This window comes from Tachyglossus aculeatus, chromosome 4, assembly GCF_015852505.1.
Source record: "Tachyglossus aculeatus isolate mTacAcu1 chromosome 4, mTacAcu1.pri, whole genome shotgun sequence".
Classification (NCBI taxonomy): Eukaryota; Metazoa; Chordata; class Mammalia; order Monotremata; family Tachyglossidae; genus Tachyglossus; species Tachyglossus aculeatus.
Genome location: NC_052069.1, coordinates 128,144,782 through 128,170,872, shown reverse-complemented (window position 1 = coordinate 128,170,872; position 26,091 = coordinate 128,144,782). Strand labels below are relative to the sequence as shown.

At 48.2% G+C, this 26,091-nt stretch overlaps 1 long non-coding RNA gene across 2 annotated transcripts in view; it reads left to right on the top strand.

The window, feature by feature from the left end:
• Positions 1-907: 907 nt before the first annotated feature.
• Positions 908-26,091, top strand: part of LOC119927013 — a 65,623-nt gene continuing 40,439 nt past the window's right edge. The window contains exons 1-5 of one of the 2 annotated variants that reach the window (XR_005450382.1): positions 908-965; positions 20,744-20,855; positions 22,892-22,919; positions 23,018-23,166; positions 23,357-23,513. This is a non-coding gene — a long non-coding RNA (uncharacterized LOC119927013). Of the gene's footprint in view, positions 966-20,743; positions 20,856-22,891; positions 22,949-23,017; positions 23,167-23,356; positions 23,514-26,091 lie in introns of both variants that reach the window. The other variant, XR_005450383.1, reaches the window with a different exon arrangement.

The window sequence follows — 26,091 nt, the reverse complement described above, 5'->3', positions numbered from 1 at the left end:
TGCAACTTGCCAAAGGGGCTACAACTTGGGGTCAGATTCCCCAGTCAGGCTCTATGGGTGGAGAGGGGAGGAGGGGCAGGGGTGAAGGTGGAGCCTGGCACAGGGTAAGTATTCAGGGCCTCGGCTGCATGAAGAGAAAAGGCAGAAGCCCAGCTTCTTTCTGCCCCCTGGAGAAGTCTCCCAGACAACAATCCTGCTCAGGGGTAAGATCCTGGGGAAGGGGGTGGGTGGGTGTGTGTGTTGGCGAGTGGGTTGACAGGTGCTAAGACTGTGGGGGAATCCCCCACTGCCTGGGGTTTCCTGCCTAGGCGTGATAAAGCCAGCCATCTCCTCCTCCCCTGCAGGGTGTGTGAGTGGCAGCTGCTCTGTCCTATTTCTGCCTATCTGGCTGGTAGATCTCTCTGTCTCTGTCTCTTTCTCTCTCTCTCTCTCTCTCTCTCCCCTTCCTCCTCCTCCCCCCCAGCCCACACACCATCATCATCATCATCAATCATATTTATTGAGCGCTTACTGTGTGCAGAGCACTGTACTAAGCACTTGGGAAGTACAAATTGGCAACATATAGAGACAGTCCCTACCCAACAGTGGGCTCACAGTCTAAAAGGGGGAGACAGAAAACAAAACCAAACATACTAACAGAATAAAATAAATAGAATAGATATGTACAAGTAAAATAAATAGAGTAATAAATATGTACAAACATATATACATATATACAGGTGCTGTGGGGAAGGGAAGGAGGTAAGATGGGACAGTCTGGCTATGGGGTAGGGGCACAGGTGGGGCTGGGCACAGGTGACAGTACCCTCTGACCCAAGCAGGTGGGTAGAGCGAGATTGCCCTGACATCTCACTAAGTGTATCCTTAGGGTCAAGGAAGGAGCCTGAGCCCCAGATGCATCGTGGGAGACCCGGCCCCCTGGTCCATCCCTGCCTCCCCAAGGGCAAGTTGGTGCGGACAAGACGGTTAGTGTCATCCCTAACCCTGGGGCTATTTGGGCTCTGTTCTGGGCAAGTGGGAGGAATCAAAGAGTCAATGACACTTATTGAACAAAGCCTAGAGGACTAGATTCTATTCTTGAGAGAGTATGGTGAAGAGGTCCTTATTTCTGTTACACACAAACACAGTCCATTCTGTCCTTGTAGTCCACAAATCAGAGCAGTGCCAGACTCCAACCTGGCCCAGTAGTGACCCCTAAGCAGGCTCCTCTCAACATTTAACTTCTTCCTTCTTGGCTGGAGGACTGGGCTCCCCACTGGAGACCCATTCAAGCCTTCTGCACCCTCCACCTCCAACTGCGTTGGGCTGGCACTCTCCCCAGGGGCGGGCTCAAGCACACCTCTTCAGGCAACCAACCGTTACATCCATCTCCAGGAAGCCGCAGTGCAGTCCTGAACCAGACCACTGGGCCCTGTGGACAGTGGAGGACTGACCAGCTATTCACCAATGCCACGGACGCTCATGCATTGTGCCAGCCCCACCGAGGGGGAATCGGTTGGCACCAGGCTCCTGCCCCCTGGCCATCCCCCCTACCGCCCCCCAGCCCGCATCCCCTCCTTTCAGACGATGCCATTTCTCTTGGGGGTCAAGGGTCAAACACTGCACCACGGGAGCCAAACCAGCCTCTTACAACTCCAGGCAGGGATGGAGGTGTGTACGTGTGCCTCGTGTGTGAGAGCAAGGGCCGGGACCAGAGCAGGGTGAGAGGGGCCGCCCTTCTTTGGACTGTGAGAGGGTTCTGGAAATGGGTCTAGAGTTCTGGGCAGGTACTCCGTGGACTGCAGGAGCTGGTGTGAAGTCACACCGGGGCCCTTAATTCTATAGTCAGTGCGACTTCCTCTTGCTCTGGTTCATTGGGAGTTATCTGGCCAGCTCTGGCTTCAAGAGTACAGACTCCCTTTCCCGCCTGAGAGGGGGTGCCCCTTGGGTAGCGGGGTTCAGGGACAGGAGTAGTCAGGGGTGTGTGTGTCTGTGTGTGACTATCCTATGTGCTCCATCCCTTCTGGATGAGCAGAATGAGTGGTGCAGAGGACTAGTATCAAATCTTCGAGTGGGAAGATGCAAGGTGGTGTCCCCCCCATCCTACCAACAGCAGTGGCATGGTCTGGCCCCCTGCTCTCCTTCTCCCCTTTCTGTCCCCTTGGCGGCCTGGTCCCTGTATGCCCAAATGCATCTGTGTGGAATAAAATGTGTACGTTCTTCGTCACTCATGAGTCCCTTGAGCCCTTGGCAGCTGGCACTGCTCCCCAGAAGGGTTATAATTTGTGGGTACCAGCTGTGTAATCAAAGCAGGAGTGATGTCACCAGCTTCTAACTTGTAAATTGACAACTTAGCCCCCTCTCTCTTGCCTCCCAACCCCCAGATCTCATCCCTTCACTCTCCCCCAGGCAGGGTATGGGGGCTGTAGTCTTTTACAGATGAGGTAACTAAGGCCCAAGAAGACAAATGACTTTCCTGAGGTCACACAGCAGCAGAGTGGTGGAGCCGGGTTTGGAACTCGTGACTATCTCACTTCCAGGCTTGTGCCAGTGGTGGATGAGGAAAGGAAGGGCTGAGATTGGGAAGGCCTCCTGAAGCAGATATGTTATTAATAAGGGTTTGAAGGGGATAGAGTAGTTGTGTGTTGGATGTGATGAGGGAGGGTGTGCCAGACTAGATGCAGGACATGGGCTAGGGGTCAATGGTAAGATGGAGGCACAGTGAGAAGGTTAGCTCTAGAGGAGCAGAGTGGGTGAGCTGGACTATAGAAGGAGAGAAGTGAGGTAGGAGGGGGCAAGGTTGAGGAGACACTCACACTCTCTCTCTTTCTCTCTGTCTCTCATAACTCAAAATATATAACTATGCTCCTATGTACAGGTAGTTCTCCTGGGTGGGCATGTGCTCATGCATGCACACAAACACACACATATGACCCAGATAACCCACCCTATGCCTGCCCCCCCACCTGTAATTTTATTTTAGTGCCTGCCTCCCCCAGTAGCATGTAAGATGCTTCAAAGCATGGATGGTTTCTACTAGCTCTGTTGAACTCTCCCAGGTGCTTGGTAATGTGATCTGCATTACCCCATTGATTAATCTCCCATGTGGCCTCTTCAGTGGTGTCCAGCCTGCTGAGCCAAACCACCCTCCTCTAGTTAATAAGGCAGCAGGAGGAGAAAGAGGACAGAAGTCTGGTGAGAAACCATGTGGTTCACATGCTCTCTTGCATAGTAATAACTAACGGTGGCATTTAAGTGCCCACTATGGCCTAAGCACTGTACCAAACACTGGATAGATTCAAGATTATCAACTTAGTCTCAGTCCCCATCCCACATGGAACTCAAAGTATGGAAAGAAGGTAGAATTGGTATTGAATCCCTGTTGTTGTCATATTATTATTATCACTACTCCAGTTTAGAATAATAATGTCATTTGTTAAGCACTTAGTATGTGTCAGGCACTGTACCAAGAGCTGCGGGGGACACAAGCAAATTGAGTTGGACACAGTTCCTGTCCCACGTGGGGCTAATACCATGAGTTCCGAAGACTTTTTTTTTTTCCTAGTCTGAGTGGCAAAATCTCTCTATTATGATCGCTTTTTTGGATGCTGGTATTTCTGGATGCTGCAGTGAGTCTATCCAAATCTTTGTGGAATTGTGATAATTGTTATACAGTGCAATGTTAAGCCCATTAGTGACTCAATGATAGTTATTGAACGCTAACTGTACGTAGAGCACTGTACAAAGAGCTTGGGAGAGTCCAGTACTACTGAGTTGGGAGACGCATTCCCTGCCCACAATGAGATTACAGTCTAGGGGGGAGACAGACATGAATATAAATTATAGAGAGGGGAAATAGTAGTGCGGAAGCATACTTGATGACTGTGGGGAGATGCACCCAAGTCAGCTGAGGTCGCTGACCAGAGGGTTTCTCCTGGTTCTTTAGATTGGGCGACGATGAGCCAAAGACCAGACATAGAGCCAGAGTGATCAGTTCTGCTTCTTTATTGGGTGCACTCACATAGCTGTAGCGCAGCAAGCAAGCGAAGGAGGGGGTCTGGGTCCTAATCAGCAGGGCTCGATCTAAACACCTACAGCTAAAAATAATAATAATAATGGCATTTATTAAGCGCTTACTATGGGCAAAGCACTGTTCTAAGCACTAGGAAGGTTACAAGGTGATCAGGTTGTCCCTCGTGGGGCTCACAGTCTTAATCCCCATTTTACAGATGAGGTCACTGAGGCACAGAGAAGTTAAGTGACTTGCCCAGAGTCCCACAGCTGACAATTGGCGGAGCCGGGATTTGAACCCCTGACCTCTGACTCCAAAGCCCGTGCTCTTCCCTACTGAGCCACCCTGCTTCTCTAGCAGCAACGCCTCATAGACAAAGCCCCCTTGTACTGGTTAGCCCTCCCTGTATTCCCAGGATGTCCATCTGGTTGGGACAGTTCCCGTTCCGCAACCTTGGGGTGTAGCAGTTCCGTGTCCTTGCCGTGGGTTGCTCAGGAGGAGGGAGGGGGTGAATTCACAGGTAGGGCACTCTTCCCACACTCCACCCCTTTGCCCCCTCCGTACGCCTAGAGCAACCCGGAGCTGGAGACCATGATAGTTTTAGTGGCGGGTCTGTGCGAGTAACAGCATCCTAGTACCAAAGCCACGCAGAGCACGACACACCCTAGCACGACCCACTGGGACCAGTGTCCCGTTCCCACACTCCCACACCCTCAAAGCCATGAGAACTGCCCACGGTCTGTCACCATCTTTTGGTTCAATGTTTGTATCTTCAGTCTGGTTTTGGTTAGACGGAGCACGGTGCGGTTCCAGTCTCCCTGTGCGTTCACCAGGGCTTGTTGTATCACTTTCGTGGCCTCCTCCGCTTGCTCCAGCCAAGCTATTGAGTCCGCTAGATCCGTCGCAGCGTCCCAGAGGAGGGTGTGGTGTTTGTGCCGCTCCCATCCGGAGAGGTCGATACGATTACCAATGCGCGACCCTACTAAAGGCATACATATTACTACAAACAAGTGGTAAATTAGCACAGGCAGCACTAACATTTTAATTAAAAGTGATCACGGTTATGTTTATATGTTCTCCAAAAGTCCAAAAGAATTTCCCACTATCCAAATACCCGTAGTCTCCCTCCTCCACCCTGGTGATGGAAATTGGCCAACTGTCCTCTGCACCCTCACACCCCCTGGGGTCTTTACTCGGGTACATCCAGAAGGGGAGAAGGGCTCTCATTGATTCCTGGGCCCGTTCCACCATCCCCACCTCTCCCCCGGGGGGTTCACCCGCTAGCCATCATGCACCATCCCTAATCCCACTATACGGCCGTGGCTCACAGGGGCAGGTGTCCAGCGGGTGGCGTACCCTCAGCTTACAGTAATGGGCGGTACACCCGCGGTATAGTATCAGAATGGCGGGCCACGCGACAGAGGCGGGATACAGGCGAGCCAGGCCCTGGGGCCACTGTGCTCGGCTTACTTCTTCCGTTAGGGTGGTGATATATGGTAGCAGTCCTAACTGAGTCTGGATGCAGACATCTGACCAGGCGACATTTCGGGCCCAAGGGGCCAACTCTCCTGTGAGGTTGCCTGCCCATGTTTTCAGAGCTCCAGCTGACAAGTAACATTCTTTTCCACTCGCCCCCGCCCCCCCCCCCCCCCCCCCCCACTGTGTCCTGCGACATTCCAGTGCTACTTAGCTGCTGGGTCTGGCTTTCGTTTTGGAGGTTTTGGTCTCAAGCGTCCCATAGGTCATGTATGTTCCATACACCTAATGCTCTGCCGACCCACGCAGCAGTGTCTCTCTTCAGCCATCCGGGGGCCCTTGCCGGCTACCCACTGGGTCCATTGTCGCCGGAGCTGGGCCGGGGCAGTGGAGCGGTTCAGGTGATGGGTATCTACTCACCCCGGTTCCAATGACCAGGACATTACCTCGGTTGTCCATCGAGTGTGGGTGACCAGGTGAGCCCCTTCGAGGGTGACTTCCCATAGGTATGCGGCCCTGGTCCCCGTGTATTCGTTATCCGTACCGTCCGGTATTACTTCGACAACCAGCAGGGGCATGCCCAACTTCCAGGAACCATGTGTGGCGTTTTCCCATCCCGGGGTGGGGGCGTTCAGCCAATAACCATACTTGTGCCATGGAGGGGTGATCTGGGAGGGGCATTTCCCAGGTAGCATGATGGGTGCCACTAATGCTTCCCGATCCTCGTATCTGGCCGGTTTCTCGGTTTTTGGGTCGAGGTGCAGCCATGCCATTTTCGTGCCCATGTCATTGGTGATCTGCCACGACGTGGTGCCCGCTGCGGTGACGTTTGTGACACTTGCCTTTGACATTGTGATGTTCACACTCCGATCATGAGAAGTGTCCAGCATGTGGCAGGGCACTTGCACAGTGGCATTGAATACCGTCACGGTCTCCCTCGTCCCATTGTATTCTCCGGCTGCGATTACAGTGGCAGGCACCCGTCGTCCTTTAGGGGTGGCATCCCGCCACACATCGGTTCCACCGGTCAATGGTGCCGGAGTGGTGGTGTCACCTTCCAGCCGGGTAAGGGCCACAGAATGTCATGTTGTGTGGCCCACTCCTTGACCTCGTGCCCCGTAAAGCGGGTCCCCTGATCTGAATCTATGTAGGCTGGCAAGCCGTATCCAGCCCCCATCACCTGAAGCCCTTGTATAATAGCAACCTGCATGGCTGCTGCCACCGGGTAGGCGAACACCACTCCCGTATGGGTATGCACTGCGGTGACCACATATCTCTTTTCCTGGCTTAGGGGCAGGGGCCCTACATTGGCCATAAGTCTGCAAATTCTTTTGCCTACAATGTTTACAATCTCTCAAGAATTCGCGTACCTCCCTGTGGGTTCCTTTCCACCCTGGTCCCTCGATATGTGGCATCCACCCCACTATGAGCTAGTGCCTCATGTACCCCCTGGATGGTGTCGGTGGGCTCTGCCTCCCACATTTGTGCGAGCGTGTCTGCCTTCTCATTCCCGGGACTTCCCCGGTGAGCTGGCACATGGTATACGGTGAGGGGGGCCTCCCGGGCTCTTAATCTTTGGGCGATGTCACCCCACATCTGTTTTCCCACACCTCGCCCCATGCTACCATCCACCCCTTGGCTTCCCACACCCCCAACCTTGGGGCTAGGCTGCTGTATATGGCCCACGAGTTGCTTGTCAAGGCATCTACGTTGGGTGCGTGAATAGGAGCATCCGTTCCACCCCGAGTTCAGCCTATTGGCTGGTCTGATGGACCCCTTCTTCCCAGGGGTGGCATGGGGGGCGTGGACTGCAATCTCAGCCCATGTACTCGGTTTCTCTTTGGCTGACCCATCAGTGAACCACGTGCCAGTTGGCGGCACCCCCTCCCCCTTCTCCACAGGCCAGTTCTTGCAAATTGATACCGAGGGGATCGAGAGAGGGGGTCCTCGGTCCTCAAATGTCTTCACCCCCAATATACACTCGGGTACTGCCGGGATGAGTACCTGATAGGTAGCGGGGGCCATCCGGCCCACACCCAATCGGAGGGTGGTTCTCACGGCGGAGGTGCTGTGCCCCCCAGACCCTTCTATCCACATACAGGGGCCGGTGAATTTGCTGGGGTCCCAATGTATAAGGGTGACTCCTGCACCGATGTCCACCAAGGTGAAGGTGGACTGAATATTCCGGGGACCCCAGTAAACGGTCAGGGTAACATATGGCTTCCTATCCCCTCCGATTGACTTGACCCAAAGGGAGCGGCCTTGGCCACTTACCTACAGCTGGTCTCTCCATTTGCTCAGGTCCGGGCACAGCAGTGCAGAAGGCGCCACCCTGGGCTGAGTGAACGGGCCTCCTTTTTTTGTGCCTGTTGACACTTTCGGGTGCTTCCGCTGTGGGTTTGCATTCCCCTATGGTATACTTCTGATCCTTAGGCAATTTTTTCCACAGGGAAAACAGCACTGTGTTTGGCAGCTTATGTGTCTTTTCTCGTTTGGTCCCGGCTGCTATTAAATCTCTCCAAATTTGTGGTTGGAATACCTTCTGTATTGCTCCTTTCAGAGAAATGGGCTTTGTTGGGGCCACCCCTCGAATCCTGCTAGGCTTTGCAATTAGCCCCTCCAGGTTCCCTGAAGCCAGAATAAGGTCCATGACAGGCTTGCCAATCTTTTCATTCATTCATTCGGATTTATTAAGCACTTACTGTGTATAGAGCACTGTACTAAGTGCTTGGGAAGTGCAAGTCGGCAACATATAAAGATGGTTCCTACCCAACAACGGGCTCACAGTCTACAAGGGGGAGACAGATAAGAAAACAAAATATGTAGACAGGTGTCAAAATCGTCAGAACAAATAGAATTAAAGCTCTATGCACATCATTAACAAAATAGAATAGTAAATATGTACAAGTAAAATAGAGTAATAAATCTGTACAAATATACAAGTGCTGTGGGGAGCGGAAGGAGTTAGGGCGGGGGGGGGTGGGGAGGAGGAGAGGAAAAAGGGGACTCAGTCTGGGAAGGCCTCCTGGAGGAGGTGAGCTCTCAGTAGGGCTTTGAAGGGAGGAAGAGAGCTAGCTTGGCGGATGCCTGGAGGGAGGGCATTTCAGGCCAGGGGAAGGACATGGGCCGGGGATCAACGGCGGGACAGGCGAGAACGAGCCACAGTGAGGAGGTTAGCGGCAGAGGAGTGGAGGGTGCGGGCTGGGCTGTAGAAGGAGAGAAGGGAGGTGAGGTAGGAGGGAGGGAGGTGAGGTAGGAGGGGGTGAGGTGATGGAGAGCCTTGAAGCCGAGAATGAGGAGTTTTTGCTTGATTTGTAGGTTGACAGGCAGCCACTGGAGATTTTTGAGGAGGGGAGTGACATGCCCAGAGTGTTTCTGTACAAAGATAATCCAGGCAGCAGAGTGAAGTATAGACTGAAGCTGGGAGAGACTGGAGGATGGGAGATTAGAGAGGAGGCTGATGCAGTAATCCAGTTGGGTTAGGATGAGAGATTGAACCAGCAAGGTAGCGGTTTGGATGGAGAGGAAAGGGTGGATCTTGGCCATGCCTAAAGACCAAGCTATCCGTATTCTAGGAAATAATAATTATTGTGGTATTTGTTAAGCACTCACTATGTTCATTCAATCATTTTTATTGAGCGCTTACCGTGTGCAAAGCACTATACTAAGCACTTGGGAAAGTACAGTACAACTGTAAACATTCAGCTTCCCTGCCCACAAAAAGTATGCTATGTGCCAAGCACTGTACTAACAACTGGGATAGGTACAAAGTAATTGAGTTGGACACGGTCCCTGTCTCACATAAGGCTCATCCCCATTTTACGGATGAGGTAACTGAGACAAAGATCAGTTCAGTGAGTTGCCCAAAATCTCACACCAGACAAGTGGGGCAGCTGCACCTAGTACCCATGTACTTCTGACTCCCAGGCCGGTGCTCTCCCCACTATGCAATGCTGCTTCTCCATTTCTCCTTTACCTGCAAGCAGAAGGGTACCACCAACTCTGCCTACCGGTTCCAGAGAAGATGCTAGTATGAACGGCTGAGGTTCCGGTTCAGAAGTGCTGTTGTCGAATGCCCTAGCCTCCCCTCCGTCTCCCCTGCTAGACCGTCAGCTCCTTGAGAGCAGGGATTGTGTCTTCTGGCTCTCTCGTTCTCTCAGATCACTAGTACTGTGCTCTGCACATAGTAGATGATAAGGTCCTTGAGGCAGGGGATAACGTTCACTAACTATTGTGCCATCTCAAGTCTTTGGTTCAGTGCTCTGTATGCAGACTGTAAGCTCCTCGAGGGCAGGATCATGTCTAGTTTATTGTACTCTCCCAAGTGCTCAGGACACTGTTTTGCACACAGTAAGTTCCTTCAGGCCATGGATTAGGTCTCCCAGCCCGCTCGTGCTTAGTAGAGTGCCTGGCACACAGCGAGCACTCACATACTATTACTGGATCGATCCTCAGTGACTCCATTATTAACTTCAAAGTTCACTGGGCAAGTATGAATATAAATATCTTTTCATAACTAAGCATTCTCATGGTGAACCTCCTTTGTTTTAGATGGGACTGAATAAACTAAACTCTGGGCTTTACCCAGACCCTTGAAAATGAATACTGTAGGAAGGAAATTTTTCAAACTGTGTTCTCCTGCTCCCCTCTTCTCTGGGATATGCCGAACGCAGACTTAACGTAGGTACGGAGCCGGGAATTTTGAATAAGCAGGTGAGAGGACTCTGGATTGCTTCCTTCCCCTCTCCTCACCCTCCCCTCCCCTCTCCAACTCCGAAAGGTTTTGTGTTTTTTCGAGGTGTTTCTGTTTTCAAGCACGGCGGGGATCAGCCCTGTCACCTGCCTCCTCACGAGATCGGTCTGTCATCGTGGCTGAGTGGCGAGCGTCCAGGCCTCCCTTGCTTCTGATGTTTGTAAAACTGTCTTGTCGGCAGAAGGTAAGCGCAGGCTGGTGGCAGTTCTCCCGGCTTCTGCTCAGGTGCCTGCTGCTGCAGTTGGAGCGCATGCTCACCCTGTGAGAAGCAGCGTGGCTCAGTGGAAAGAGCCCGGGCTTTGGAGTCAGAGGTCATGGGTTCAGATCCCGGCTCTGCCAATTGTCAGCTGTGTGACTTTGGGCAAGTCACTTAGCTTCTCTGTGCCTCAGTGACCTCATCTGTAAAATGGGGATTAAGACTGTGAGCCCCCCATGGGACCACCTGATCACCTTGGAACCTCCCCAGCTCTTAGAACAATGCATTGCACATAGTAAGTGCTTAATAAATGCCATTATTATTATTATTATTATTATGAGAAGAGAACCCCTTTCAGGTCAAAGCTTCGACATAAAAATGGAGAGGAGCGCCCCGGAAACCCTTTGGCTTGGATGTGCAAACCCCAGACTCTTTCTCTTGAGGGTCTTTGGAAGTAGTGGGGCTTAGTGGCAAGAGCCCGGGCTTGGGAGTCAGAGGACCTGGGTTCTAATTGAGGCTCTGCCGTTTGTCTGCTGTGCGATCTTCTGTCGGCACCCGAGGGGAGTCCGATAGCTGCAAGCCTCAGGAGGTGACCGCGCTCCCTGGGCTGGCCCAGTGCTGGCCGGGTCTGGCTCTCCCTTGGCTTGTGGGGGCAAGAAGGAACCTCCAGATTCAGGGGTCTATTAGCATTGAGGAGGTGAAGCCGAGGGGAAAGAATTGGGGTTTGGGATCGATCAATTAATAGATTGATCACGTCATATCAGGAGCACTAGAGAAGCAGCGTGGCCTAATGGAAAGAGCATGATCCTGGGAGTCAGAGAGCTTGGGTCCTAATCCCAGCTCTGCCAGTTGCTTGCTGCGTGACCTTGAGCAAGCCACTTAAATTCTCTGCACCTCAGCTCTCCTGGTCTCCCTCCTCCTTGGATTGTGAGCCCCATGAGGGCCAGGGTCTGCATCCAACCTAATTGACTTGTATTTACCCCAATACATAGAACAGTGTCAAAGTTTGACACACAGAAAGGGCTTAAATACCATAAAACAAATACAAAATTGAACCTGGGTTCTAGCCTTGTAAAGCTTATTAGGAGCAGGGGCAGTTTCTTATTTCGTTGTATTGCGCACCCCCAATCGCTTAGCCCAGTGCTCTGCACATAATAAGTACTCAATAAATACTGTTGCTTGATTGATCGATAGCTCTAGATCTGCCACTGGCCTGCTGTTTAAATTTGAGCAGCTCATTTAACCTCTCTGGAGCTCAGTTTCCTCCTCTGTAAAATGGGTCAGAATAACTTTTCTCCTTCCTCTGATTGATGAGCTCCATATGAGACACTGAGTCTCTCCAATTGTGAAAGCCTCGCTTCAGCCCTTGTGCTTAGAGTAGAGGAAGCCCTGAGAAGTACTGATGATAATCATAGTGGTTTTTTATGTTTGTAGAGCCTCATGGTAGAAGGAATGAGGGCTGGAAGTTTGGGTGTCTGGGTTCTCTTCCCAGCTCCCCTTTGCCCACTACTCTCTGCTATCCTGGTGGACATTGGCGATCCTGGGGCTACAGCTAATCATTGTGATATTTAAGTGCTTACTGTGTGCCAGTCACTGTTCTTAGTGCTGGGGTAGGTACAAGATTGTCACACAAGGGAGCCATAATCTCAGTAGGAGAAAAAAGAGGTATTTAATCCTTAAAAATATTGCCACTAATTAAATAGAGGACATGAGGTGATTTAGAAAAGAAATGAATGGGAGGTAAAAAAAAAAGTCGGTAAACGGGTGTTTAATTCAATTAAACCCGGTGATGTTTCTTGTAATAAATGACTGTGAATTTTAAGAGGTATCTTCTGTGACTCCTAGCCTTGGTTGTGTGTTCTTTGCTTTCAGTCCACTTGGAGAGAAAAAAAAAATCCTTTCATTGCCCTTCATTCACTAGGACCTATTGAGCTTGGACCTTGGTGCAGGGTACTGTGATGAGGCAACTGCTAAAAGCAGAAAGTACTGTGAAGTACTGTGGTTTTTTTTCTATTCTGCTGTTAACTAAATTCTGGAATTAAATTTAATTAATTTATGAATTTCATTGAACTAAAATCGTTAATGGATTTTCTGAGAAATATATTTGGCAGATCTAAGTGTTTCACTCATTTTAAGACTATGTCGACATTGCTAGAGTTAAAGAAAAAAAGAACTCAACCCATATGGCAAGTGTTGAAATATCCCTTCAGGTAAAATGCTCACTACAATATCAAATTGCTCTCCCAAATCTTCTCCGGTCAGAGCGGCCTGCTCCCAGAAATGTGGGATCAGTCCAGCCATCGGTAGTGTGAAATGAGCATCTAATGTGTTCAGCGCTCTGAATGCTGGGGAGAGTACAACCACAGAACCTGGAATGGAGAGAACCGTTGCTTTCCTCAACTTTCTTTCCAAACAGTTATTCTTTTACTCATCCCGTTTCTCCAGGGAAGGGGGTCCGGAGGTGAAAAGTCCATGCGTACGATCGGAGTCCCCGGTGTCAGCATTTCCCCCCGTGATCAGTAGAACCAGTTTTTCGAAATGTCCTGATCCTTACATAGGAAGCACTTAACAAATACTGTTAAAAAAAAAAATAGGGGCCAATCAGATAGGAAACTTCCCTGTCCCGTGTGGGTTCACAGTTTATGGTGAGGGAGAATCAGAGTCTTATCCCCATTTTAGAGATGAGGAAACAAAGGCACAGAGAGCTTAACTCTCCCAAGGTCATCTGGCAGAGAACCCATGTTTCCCGACTCTCAGGACTGCGTTCTTTCTGCCAAATCACCCCACTCTCCTCTGCCCCCAGAGCTTCCTGCATCCTGTCCTTGTCTCCCTTGCGGGTTATCTGGGCAAATACTACTACTAATAATTATGGTATTTGTTAAGTACTGACTATATGCCAGGCACTGTTCTAAGTGCTGGGTTTGGATACAAGCAGACTGGGGTGGACAACAGTCCCTGTGCAACGTGGGGCTCACAGTCGCAATCCCTATTTTACAGATGAGGTAACTGAGGCACAGAGAAGTGAAGTGACTAGACCACAGTCACACAGCAGACAAGCGGCAGAGCTGGGATTAGAACCCATGACCTTCTGGCTCCCATGCCCCTGCTCTATCCATTATGACATGCTCAAATGTCCCACGGCTTCTTGATCTTTCTCACCTGTGGATGAGTAATAAAACTATTGAGGTCATTTTGGAAGTCTGCTTTCAAGGATGTTATGCTCTGACCAGACAGACCTGGGCATGAATCTTTCATTATCATTATCATCGTCCTCACGGGGAACTCTTTATGTATCTTAAAAAATATTCCTCTGTCCACAGAACAGGAGGAAGAATCTTTACAGGGTAATCTATGGGACCTGGGTTCTAATCCCAGCTCTACCACTGGACTGAGAGGCAACCTGGGGACGTCACTTGTCTGTGCCTCAGTGACCTTAACTGTATAATGGAGATTAAGACTTTGGGTCCTATGGGTTGTATCCAACCTGACTGTATCTACCCCAGTGTTTTGTTTGGTGGCTGGCACTTTGGACGTGCTTAACAAGTACCATAAAAAAAACTCATCACTTCTTTAGGCCTCAGTTTCCTCATCTGGAAAGTGGGGATTTAATATTTGTTGTCCTTCTGATTTTGATAGTGAGTCCTCTGAGGGACAGGGACCTTGTCTGGTCTGATTACCATGTATCTACCCCAGCAATTAGTATAGTGCTTGGCAGTAAATACTTAACAAATATATCAATTATTGTTATGTGGGAGAATCAACTATCCTCTGGCTAGAGGTCCCTGACAATAACACTGCATCTGTCACCACCGTCCTTCATTCATTCATTCATTCATTCTTTCAATCCTATATATTGAACGCTCACTATGTGCAAAGCACTATACTGAGCATAAAAGACCCTGTCGACCATTTGGTAGAAGACCTGTGTCCCATTGGGTATGTTATGTTGGGGAGAGCTTTATAAGCCTGAAAATGATGATGATGATTACTGTGCTGTTGAAGGGCTTACTACATGCCAAGCATTGTACTAAGCCTTGGGGGTGGATACCAGCTAATCAGGTAGGACCCGGTCTCTATCCCACATAGGGCTCAGCCTAAGGGTGAACGAAAGGAGGCACTGAACCCCCATTTTACAGAAGAGGTAACTGAGGCGTAGCAAAATTAAGCGAAGTGCCCAGTGTCCCACAGCAGGCAAGCAGTGGATCTGGGGTTAGAACCCAGGTTCCCTGGCTCCAAGGCCCCATGCTCTTTTTCACTAGGCCACGCTGCTTTCTTGTAGTCACCATTCCAACTGAATTGCCCACTCACCTGGCCTCGATGAAATCGCTACCAGATTATAGAGTCTGGTGACTGACCCCTCAATCAATCAATCAATCGTATTTATTGAGCACTTACTGTGTGCAGAGCACTGGACTAAGCGCTTGGGAAGTACAAGTTGGCAACATATAGAGACAGTCCCTACCCAACAGTGGGCTCACAGTCTAAAAATGGAGTCGCTCCTTGATTTATGCCACTCTACTAGGTCTCTGTTGTTGGGAAATTTTTCAAACCATGTCCTTCTGCCCCCATCTTCTCTGGGGAACGCTGAACCCAGTCTTGACCTGAGGTACAGGAATTCTGGGTAAGCAGCTGTTAGGCCTCTGGGTTGCTGCCTTCCCCTCTTCTCACCCTTCTCTCTCAGTCCCTCGAACACAACCTTCTCCTGAAGTACAGAGCCAGGAATTCTGGGAAAGCCAGTGAGAGAACTCTGGATAGCTGTTGTCCCTTCTCTTCACCCACCTCTCTTCACCCCCCTGAACACAGCCTTGGCCTGAGGTACGGAGCCAGAAACTCAGGGAAAACAGCTGACAGATCCCTGGGTTGCCGCCTTTCTTTCTTTTTGCCCTCCTCTCTCCGTTATCCAAAAGGTTTCTGTGTTTTCTGGAGGTGCTTCTGTTTGTAGGCGTGGCAGGGGTTGGCTCTGTCACCCGCCTCCTCCCAGGAACGATTCGTCGTCATGGTCGAGCAGCGAGCTGACCGGCTATTGAGTAAGGCCAGGTCCCACTTGTTTCCGACGTTTGGCAAACCAGCTTGTCGGAAGCAGATAAGCGCAGGCTGGGGGCTGGAATCCCAGCTTCCGCTCGGGTGCTTGCTGCTGCAGTTGGAGAGTGAGTTCACCCCATTAGAAGGGAACCCCATTCAGCTCAAATCTTCGGCATAAAAATGGAGGGAAGTTCCCCGGGAACCCTTTGGCTTGGATACTCAAGCCCTAGGCCTTTTGGCCTGAGGGTCTTTGGAAGCAGTGGGGCCTAATGGAAAGAGCCCGGGCTTTGGAGTCAGATGACCTGAGGGCTAACTGAGGCTCTGCCGTTTGTCTGTTATACGATCTTAGGTAATTCACTTCGTTTGTCTGGGCCACCTTGTCCTCTTTGTAAAATGAGGAATAAATCCTACTCCCTCCGACTTAGGCTTTGTGGGAGAGAGACTGTTTCACCAGTTTATCTTATATCTACCCCTCTCACTTAGTTCAGTGTTTGGCACATAGTGTTTAACCGATGCTATTACTATTATTATGTAACTTTTAACTGTTATTATTTTAAATATTATTATCATTAGCTTCGCTCTTCATAAGGAAAGAATTTCCGTCAAGGGCACAGGTCAGAAAGCATCATGAAGGCCACCAACCTCATGGAGTCGTAGGGAACGCGCTCCAGTGGAAATGACGAGGGGAGCGTGACCTTTGGAGTCTAAATGACTGGCACATAGTAAGCGCTTAACAAATACCATTAAAAAACAAACTGGAAATAACTCTCTGGATTGACCAAAAACACCTGTGGACTAGAAATTGGCTTACTTGGACCGAGTCCCCCAGGGTTCGCACTGGGGCCGGAGGGGAGTCCGATGGCAGCAAGCATCAGGAGCCGACCGCACTCCATGGCCCAGCTCAGTGCTGACTGGGCCTGGCTCTCCCTTGGCATGGGAGGCCAGAAGGGACCTCCAGAATCAGGGGTCGATTGGCATTGAGGAGGTGAAGCTGAGGGGAAAGAACAGGGGTCTTGGATCGATTGATTAATCTATCGATCGCTCCAGATCAGGAGCATTAGAGAAGTAGCATGGTCTAATGGAAAGAGCGTGGGCCTGGGAGTCGGAGGACCTGGGATCTAATACCGGCTCTCCCAGTTCGTTGCTGTGTGAACTTGGGCAAGCCACTTATCTTCTCTGCGCCTTACTTCTCCCATTCCCCCTCCTCCTTGGACTGTGAGCCCCATGAAGGCCAGGGTCTGTGTCCAACCTAATAGACTTGTATCTACCCCAGCATTTAGAATAGTTTTCGCCACATAGAAAGGGCTTAACAAATTCCACAAAAGAAACAGTAACGAACCTGGGTTCGAGCCCTGTAAAGCTCATTATGGGCAGGGGATGTATCTAATTCTGTTGTACTCCCAAGTGCTTAGTACAGTGCTCTGCATATAGTAAGTACTCAGTAACATTGATGGATTGATTGATTGGTCAACCCAGCTCTGCCACTGGCCTGCTGCTTAAATTTGAGCAAGTCGCTTTACCTCTCTGGGCCTCAGTTTCTTCATCTGTAAAATGGCTCAGTATAACTTTTCTCCTTCCTCGGATTGATGAGCTCCATGCGAGACATTGACTCTGTCCGATATGGAAAGCCTTGCTTCAGCCCTTGTGCTTAGAGCAGAGGAAGCCCTGATAATTGCTGATGATAATCATAGTGATTTTTTATGTTTGTAGAGCATCAGCTTGGTAGAAGGAATGAGGGCTGGATGTTTGGCTGTTTGGGTTCTCTTCCCAGCTCCACTTTGCCCACTACTCTCTGCTCTCCTGATGGATATTGGCATTCCTGGGGCTATCAGTAATCACTGTGATATTTTAGTGCTTACTGTGTTCCAACCACTGCACTTAGTCCTGGGGTAGATACAAGATTATCACCCAAGGGACTCACAGTCCAACTAGGCAGGAAAACAGGTATTTCCTCCTTAAGAATATTGCCACTAAATAAATAGAGGATATGAGGTGAATGAGAATAGAAATGAATGGGAGATTAAAAAAAAACTAAGTAAATGGGAGTTTTCCTCAATTAAGCCCAGTAACGTTTCTTGTAATAAGTGACTTTGAATTCTAAAGTTGCCTTCTCTGACTCCTAGCTTTGGATGTCTCTCAAAGGCTTGAAGAGAAAAAAAAATCCTTTCTTTGCTCTATGACAATGCACTAGTACAAGTTACCACGTTAGTACAATCACTCATCCCATCCCGACCTGATTACTACTTCAGCCTCCTTTCTGACCTCCCAACCTCCCCTCTTCCCCCCACCCCAACCCCTTCACTCTGCTGCCTGGATTATCTTTCTATAGAAATGTTCTGGGCATGTTACCCGCCTCAAAAATCTCCAGTGGTTGCCTATCCACCTCCGTATTAAACAAAAATTCCTCATTATTGGCTTTAAAGCTCTGAATCACCTTGCCCCTTCTTACCTCACCTCCCTTCTCTCCTTCTACATCCCAGCCCACACACTTTGCTCCTCTGGTGCTAACCTTCTCACTGTGCCTCGATCTTGCCTGTTCCACGGCCCACATCCTACCTCTGGCCTGGAACGCTCTCTCTCCTCAAATCTACCAAACAATCACACTTCCCCTCTTCAAAGTCCTCCTGAAGGCTCATCTCCTCCAATAGGCCTTCCCTGAATAGGCCCCCCTTTTCCTCAGCTCTCCATCCCTACCACGTCAACTCGACTCACTCCCTTTGTTCTTTCCCCCTCTCCCCACCCACCAGCAGTTATGTATATTTGAATATATATAATAATTTTTATGTTGATGCCTGTTTATTTGTTTTGATATCTTCCTCCCCTCTTCTAGACTGTAAGCCCGGTGTGGGCAGGGATTACCTCTCTTTATTGCTGAATTGTACTTTCCAGGCATTTAAGTACAGTGCTCTGCACACTGTAAGCGTTCAGTAAATACGATTGAATGGATGAATGAATGAATAAAGTAGGACCTATTCATTCATTTATTCAATCGTATTTATTGAGCGCTTACTGTGTGCAGAGCACTGTACTAAGCGCTTGGAAAGTACAAGTCGGCAACATATAGAGACTGTCCCTACCCAACAATGGGCTGTGCTGGGTACCCTACTAAATGAGGAGGAGGAGCAGGAGAATGTGTTTTGTGTTTCTGCTCAGTGGGAGGGTTTCTTAACCGGACTACTAGAGAAATCGAGCAGGATACTGTACTAAACGACAAGGAGGACGCTACAATTTAGACTGTGAGCCTCACATGGGACAGAGACTGTGTCTGTCCTGATTATCGCGTTTCTACCTGTGTACTTGACTGATCAAAAGGGCTTGTTTCATGGAAAGGATGGTGTGGAGAAAGAATCCATCAATTCCTTGTACTTATTTTTCTTTTCTTTTATTCACACAATTTCATTTATCTTCACGTGTCCTTAGTGAGTTGGAAGGGGAAGTTATCAGTTGGTGGAGAGAATTCTGGAGACCCTGGCGTTCAGGCACAGGAATTCCAGCTAGATGAGCAGCGGAAGCTAGACTATGAGCTCGAGGTGGGTGGGGAATGTGTCTGATGTTCTCATATTGTACTCTCCCAAATACTTAGTACAGTGCTTTGGGTGCAGTAAGTGCTCAATAAATACAATTGAATGAATGAGCGAATGAATAATAATTATGTTTTTTGTTAAACGCTTGTTAAGTGTGCTAGGCCCTGGACTAAGCCCTGGGGTGGATACAAGCCAATCAGTTGGACACAGTCCCTGTCTCACATGGGGCTCACAGTCTCAATCCCCATTTTACAGATGAAGTAACAGAGGTACAGAGAAGTGGCTGACTTACTCAAGGTCACACAGCAGACATGTGGCAGAGCTGGGATTAGAACCCATGACATTCTGCCTCCCAGTCCTATGCTCTCTGCCATGTTGCTTCTAGGATGTAATGAAGTTGGTATCACCTTTTTCGGAAGTTTGTTTCTAATGTGGCCGTTTACTTTTTATTTTCAGTGATGAGGTAACTGCTACTGAGAGCTCACCTCCTCCAGGAGGCCTTCCCAGACTGAGCCCCCTTTTTCCTCTCCTCCTCCCCACCCCCCCACCTTACCTCCTTCCTCTTCCCACAGCATTTGTATATATTTGTACAGATTTATTGCTCTATTTATTGTACTTGTACATATTTACTATTCTATTTATTTTGTTAATGATGTGCATATAGCTATAATTCTATTTGTTCTGACTATTTTGACCCTGTCTACATGTTTTGTTTTGTTGTCTGTCTCCCCTTGTAGACTGTGAGCCTGTTGTTGGGTAGGGACTGTCTCTCTAGGTTGCTGACTTGTACTTCCCAAGCACTTAGTACAGTGCTCTGCACACAGTAAGAGGTCAATAAATACGATTGAATGAATGAGTAAAAGCAGAAAGTTCTGTGAAGTACCATGCTGGGTTTTTTTCTATTCTGCTGTCAACTAAATTCAGGAACAATTCATTAATGATTTTCTGAGAAATTTGTTTGGCAGATCCAAGTGTTTCACTCCTTTTAAGAATATGGCTACATTACCAGAGTTAAAGGGAAAAAAAAACCCAACTCAATCTGTTTTACAAATGTTGAACTATCCGTCCAGGTAATATGCAGTTTCATTTTTGCAAAGAAAACATTCATCCTTTCAGGTCAAATGTTTTCATGACTATGATCGGATCCTCCCAGCAGCAGTGTCAACTTTTATTAAGAAGCAGTGTAGCCTAGTGAAAAGAGTACAAGCCTGGGAGTCAGAGAACACGGGTTCTAATCCTGGCTCCACCACATGTTTGCTGTGTGATCTTGGACAAGTCACTTCACTTCTCTGTATCTGTTACTTCATCTGTAAAATGAAGGTTATGACTGTGAGCCCCCTTTGGGACAGGGACTCTCTCCAATCTGATGATCTTGTAACACCTCAGTACTTAGAACAGTGCTCGGCATATAGTAATCGCTGAAGAAATACCACTATTATTATTAGTAGTAGTAGTAGTACTGCCAATTAATATTATGATAATAATTGTGGAATTTTAAAATTTATGTGCTGTGGTAGGCAATCAGGTCTAAAGCAATCCCTGTCCAACTTGGGGTTCACTACAATATCAAATTTCTCTCTCAAATCTTCCGCAGTCAAAGCAGTCGGCTCCCAGGAATACTGGCTCAATCCAGCCCTCAATAGTATGGATTGAGCATCTAATGTATTCAGAGCTCTGAATGCTGGGGAGAGTATAACCACAGAACTGGGAATGGAGAGAACCGTTGCTTTCCTTAACTTTCTTTCCAAACAGTTATTCTTTTATTCATCCCGTTTCTACAGGGAAGGGGGTCCGGAGGTGAAAAGTCCATGCGTACAATCAGAGTCCCCAATGTTGGAATTGTCCCCCATGACTGGAAGAACAAGTTCTTTGATACGTCCTGATCCTTCCATAGTAAGTACTCCATAAATAACGTTAAAAAAAATTAGAGGCCAATCAGATATGAAAAAGCCCCTGTCGCATGTTGGCTCACGGTTTACGGTGGGGGAGAATAGGAATCATTTCCTCATTTCCCAGATGTGGAAACAGAGGCACAGAGAAGTGAAGTGACTTGACCAAGGACAGACCGCAGACAAGTGGCAGAGCTAGGATTAGAACCCATGAACTTCTCTGTCTCCCACTCCCTTGCTCTATCCACTACACCTTGCTCAAATATCCCAGGGCTTCTTCATCTTTGCTTCCTGTGGATGAGTAATAAAAATGTTAGTCATTTTGAAAGTCTGCTTTCAAGGATGTTATGTTCTGACCGGACAGACCTGGGCCCGAATCATTATTATTTTCATGATTGTTATCATCATCATGGAGAACTCTTTATTTATCTTAAAATATATTCCTCTGTCCACAAAACGGGAGAAAGAATCATTATAGGGTAGTCTAAGGGACCTGGGTTCTAATCCCAGCTCTACCACTTGACTGAGGAGTAACCTTGGGAAGTCACTTGTCAGGGCCTCAGTGACCTTATCTGTAAAATAGAGATTAAGACTGTGGACTTCATCCAACCTGACTTTATCTGTCCCAGTGCTTAGTTTGGTGCCTGGCACTTTATAAGTGTTTAACAAGTACCATAAAAAAATTCATCACTTCTTTAAGCCTCAGTTTCCATATCTGGAAAATGGTGATTTAATATTTGTTTTCCTTCCTACTTAGTGAGTCCCATGTGAGACAGGGACCATGTCTGTTCTGATTATTTTGTATCCACTGCAGCAATTAGCGCTTGGCAGTAAATACTTAACAAATATATTAATTATTATTACTTGGGAGAAGCCAGTATCAGGGACCGTATCTGTTCTGGTTATTTTGAATCTACCGCAGCAGTTTAGTGCTTGGCAGTAAATACTTAACAAACATATCAATTATTATTACTTGGGTGAAGAAACTATCCTCTGGCTAGAGAGCCCTGACTGTAAGACTGGCCTCTTCCACCTTCCCCCTTCATTCAGTCATATTTATTGAGCGCTCACTGTGTGCACAGCAGCGTACTAAGCACAAAAGCCCCTGGGCGGCCCTCTGTCAACCAGTTGCTAGACGATGTGTGTGCTGTTGGGTATGTTCTGTTGGTGAGAGCTTCATCAGCCCGATAATAATTACTGTTCTATTGAAGGGCTTACTATATGCCAAGCATTGTACTAAGCACTGGGGTGGATACCAGCTAATCAGGTAGGACCCAGTCCCTATCCCACTTGGGGCTCAGTCTAATGGTGAAAGAAAGCACCTATTGAACCCCCATTTTACAGATGTGGAAATTGAGGCACAGAGAAATTAAGTGATGTGCGCAAGGTCCCACAGCAGGCACACAGCGGAGCCAGGGTTAGAACTGAGGTTCCCTGGCCCCAGGTCCTGTGCTCTTTTCACGAGGCCAGGCCACTTTCCTGTAGTCACCGTTTCAATGGAATCATCCGGCTCACTCAGCCTCAATGGAATCACTACCAGCTCATAGAGTCTGGCACCTGACCCCTCAGTGGAGTCTTGTAAACCACGTCACTCCTTGATTTATGCCACTCTGTGAGGTCTCTGTCATTGGGAGAGAAGGTTATAGGTGAATACCTCACACTGTTGACCAGTCTAATGACCTAATAATTGTAAATCTTTAAGGTCTGTTTTCATTAATCAAGATCTTTGAAGGGGGAATACATTTTTCTTTTCCATGTATTCATCAGGCTTTGCACAGAGTGAATAATTCAGCTAGAAAAAAGTATCTGTTTTTAGAACCTTTCCCATACTGAACAGCGGAGTGTGTTAAGAAGTGCATAATTCACTGGGCAAGTATAAATATAAATATCTATTCATAATTAAGGATTCTCATGGTGAATCTCCTGTATTTTAGATGGGACTGAACAAATTAAACTCTGGGCTTTAGCCAGACCCTTGAAAATGAATACTGTAGGAAGGACATTTTTCAAACCTTGTTCTCCTGCCACCCTCCTCTTTAGGGTACGCCAAACACAGCCTTGACCTAAGGTACGGAGCCGGGAATTCTGAATAAGCAGGTGAGAGGACTCTGGGTTGCTTTCTCCCCTTCTCCTAACCCTCCTCTCTTCATCCCCCTGAACACACAGCCTTTGCCTGAATTACAGAGCCAAGCATTCTAGGGAAAGTGGGAGAGAGGACTCTGGCTTCCTGTCTTCCCCTCTCCTTGCCGTTCTCTCACCGCGCCTCGAATACAGCCTACGCCTGAAGTACAGAGCCAGGAATTTTGGGAAAGCAGGTGAGAGAACTCTGGGCAGGATGTCACCCCCTCTCTTCACCAACCTCTCTCTATCCCCTTGAAAACAGCCTTGGCCTGAGGTATGGAGCCAGGGACTCTGGAATGGATTTGGGAGATCTCTGGGTTTGCTGACTAACTTTCTCTTTGCCCTCCTTTCTCCATCCCTAAAAGGTTTCTCTGTTTTCTCAAGGTGCTTCTGTTGGCAGGCTCACTGGAGGTCGGCTCTATCACCCACTTCCTCACAAGAATGATTCGTCGTTGTGGCCGAGCAGGGAGGTGACCGGCTGTCGAGTGAGGCCAGGCTTGGCTCGTTTCCGACATTAGGAAAACCGGCTTGTCGGAAGAAGGTAAGCGCAGGGTGGGGCCTGGACTCCTTGCTTCTGCTTGGATGCCGACTGCCGCAGCTGGAGCACGTGCTCACCCCATGAGAAGGGAACCCCATTCAGGTCAAAGCTTCGGCATAAAAATGGAGAGGAGCGCCCTGGGAACCCTTTGGCTTGGATGCTGAAACTCTAGACACTTTGGATTGAGGGTCCTTGGAAACAGCGGGGCTAATGAAAAGAACCCGGGTTTGGGAGTCAAATGACCTGAGTTCTAAGTGAGGCTCTGCTATTTGTCTGCTATGAGATCTTTCTGGGGCAAGTCACTTCACTTCTCTGGGTCACCTTCTGCTCAGCTGTAAAATGAGGATTAAATCCTACTCCCTCCCACTTAGACTATGTGGGACAGGGACAGTGTTTCTCCAGGTTTATCATATATCTACCCCTCTTGCTTAGTTCAGTGTTTGGCACACAGTAAGTCCTTAACAAATGCTGCCATTAGGAATATTATTATGTAAGTCTTTAACCAATACTATTATTATTATTGTGTAAGCATTTTAACAAATATCATTATTACTGTCATTATCAGCTTCGCTCTTCAAAAGGAAAGAATTTCCAATAAGGGCACAGGTCAGAAAGCTGCTTGAAGACCCCCAGCATCACGGAGTCATAGGGAATGTGCTCTAGTGGAAAAGACAAAGTGAGAATGACTTTTGGAGTTTAAATGACTGGCCCCTAGTAAACACTTAACAAATACCATGAAAAGAAAATCAAACCCAGAAAAAATTCCCTCGCGTGACCAAATGCACTTGCAGACTAGGGATTGTCTTACTAGGTCCAAGTCCGCCAGGGCTCGCAATGGGGCCAGAGGGGAATCCGGTAGCAACAAGTCAGGAGCTGACCGCGCTCTTTGGGCTGGCCCAGTAATAATAATAATAATAATAGTAATGATGATGGTATTTGTTAAGCACTTACTATGTGCAAAGCACTGTTCTAAGCGCTGGGATAGATTCAAGGTAATCAGGTTGTCTCACGTGGGGCTCACAGTCTTAATCCCCATTTTACAGATGAGGTAACTGAGGCCCAGGGAAGTGAAGTGACTTTTCCAAAGTCACACAGTTGACAAGCAGTGGATACAGGATTAGAACCCATGACCTCTGACTCCGAAGCCCAGACTCTTGCCACTGAGCCACGCTGCTTCTCATGCTACTGGTGGGGCCTGGCTCTCCCCTGGCATAAGAGGGCAAAAGAGACCTCTAGATTCAGGGGTTGATTGGCATTGCGGAGGTGAAGCCCAGGGGTCTGGAAAGAACAGGGGTCTGGGATCAATCAGTTAATAGATCAGTCACTCAATCCATACCTCCAAATCAGGAGCATTAGAGGAGCAGAGTGGCCTAATGGAAAGAGCGTGGGCCTAGGAGTCAGAGAGCCTGGGTTTTAATCCCAACCCTGCCAGTTGCTTGTTGCATGACCTTGTGCAAGCCACCTAACTTCTCTGTGCTTCAGTTCTCCTGTTCTCTCTCCTCCTTGGACTGTGAGCCCCAGGAGGACCAGGGTCTGTGCCAACTTAATTGACTTGTATCCACCCCAGTACATAGAAGAGTGTTTGACACACAGAAAGGGCTTCACACATACCACAAAACAAACAAAAACAGAATCGAACCTGGGTTCTAGCCCTGGCAAGCTCATTAGGGGTAGGGGATGTATCAAATTCCATTGTATTGTACACTCCCAAGTAAATGTTCTGCACATAATTAGTACTTAATAAATAACACTGATTGATCATTCCAGTTCTGCCACTGGCCTTCTGTTTCAATTTGAGCAAGTCACTTAACCTCTCTGGGCCTCAGTTTCCTCATCTGTAAAATGGGTCAGCATAACTTTTCTCCTTCCTTTGATTGTGAGTTGCATGAGAGACACTGACACTAACCAAAATTAAAGCTTTGCTTCAGCCCTTGTGCTTAGAGCAGGGGAAGCCCTGATAATTACTGATGATAATCACAGTGATTTTTTTTATGTTTGTTGAGCATCAGCTTGGTAGAAGGAATGAGGGCTGGAAGTTTGAGTGTCTGAGTTCTCTTCCCAGCTCTCCTTTGCCCACTACTCTCTGCTCTCCTGATGGATATTGGCGATCCTGGGGCTATCAGTAATCATTGTGGTATTTTAGTGCTTACTGTGTTCTAACCACTGCACTTAGTCCTGGGGTAGATACCAGTGAGTCACCCAAGGGACTCACAGTCTAACTAGGCAGGAAAACAGGTATTTCATCCTTAAAAATATTGCCACTAATTCAATTGATGATATGAGGTGAATGAGAATAGAAATGAAAGGGAGATTTTAAAAAAGTAGGTAAACTGAAGTTTTCCTCAATTAAACCGTCACTTTTCTTGTAATAAATAACTGTGAATTTTAAAGTTGGCTTCTCTGATTCTGAGCTTTGTAGGTCCATTCTAGGCTTTCAATCTATTTGGAGAGAAAAAAAAAATCCATTCATTCATTCGTTGATTTAATTATATTTATTGAGTGCTTACTGTGTGCAGAGCACTGTACTGAGCGCTTGGAAAGTACAGGTCGGCAACAGATAGAGACAATCTCTACCCAACAA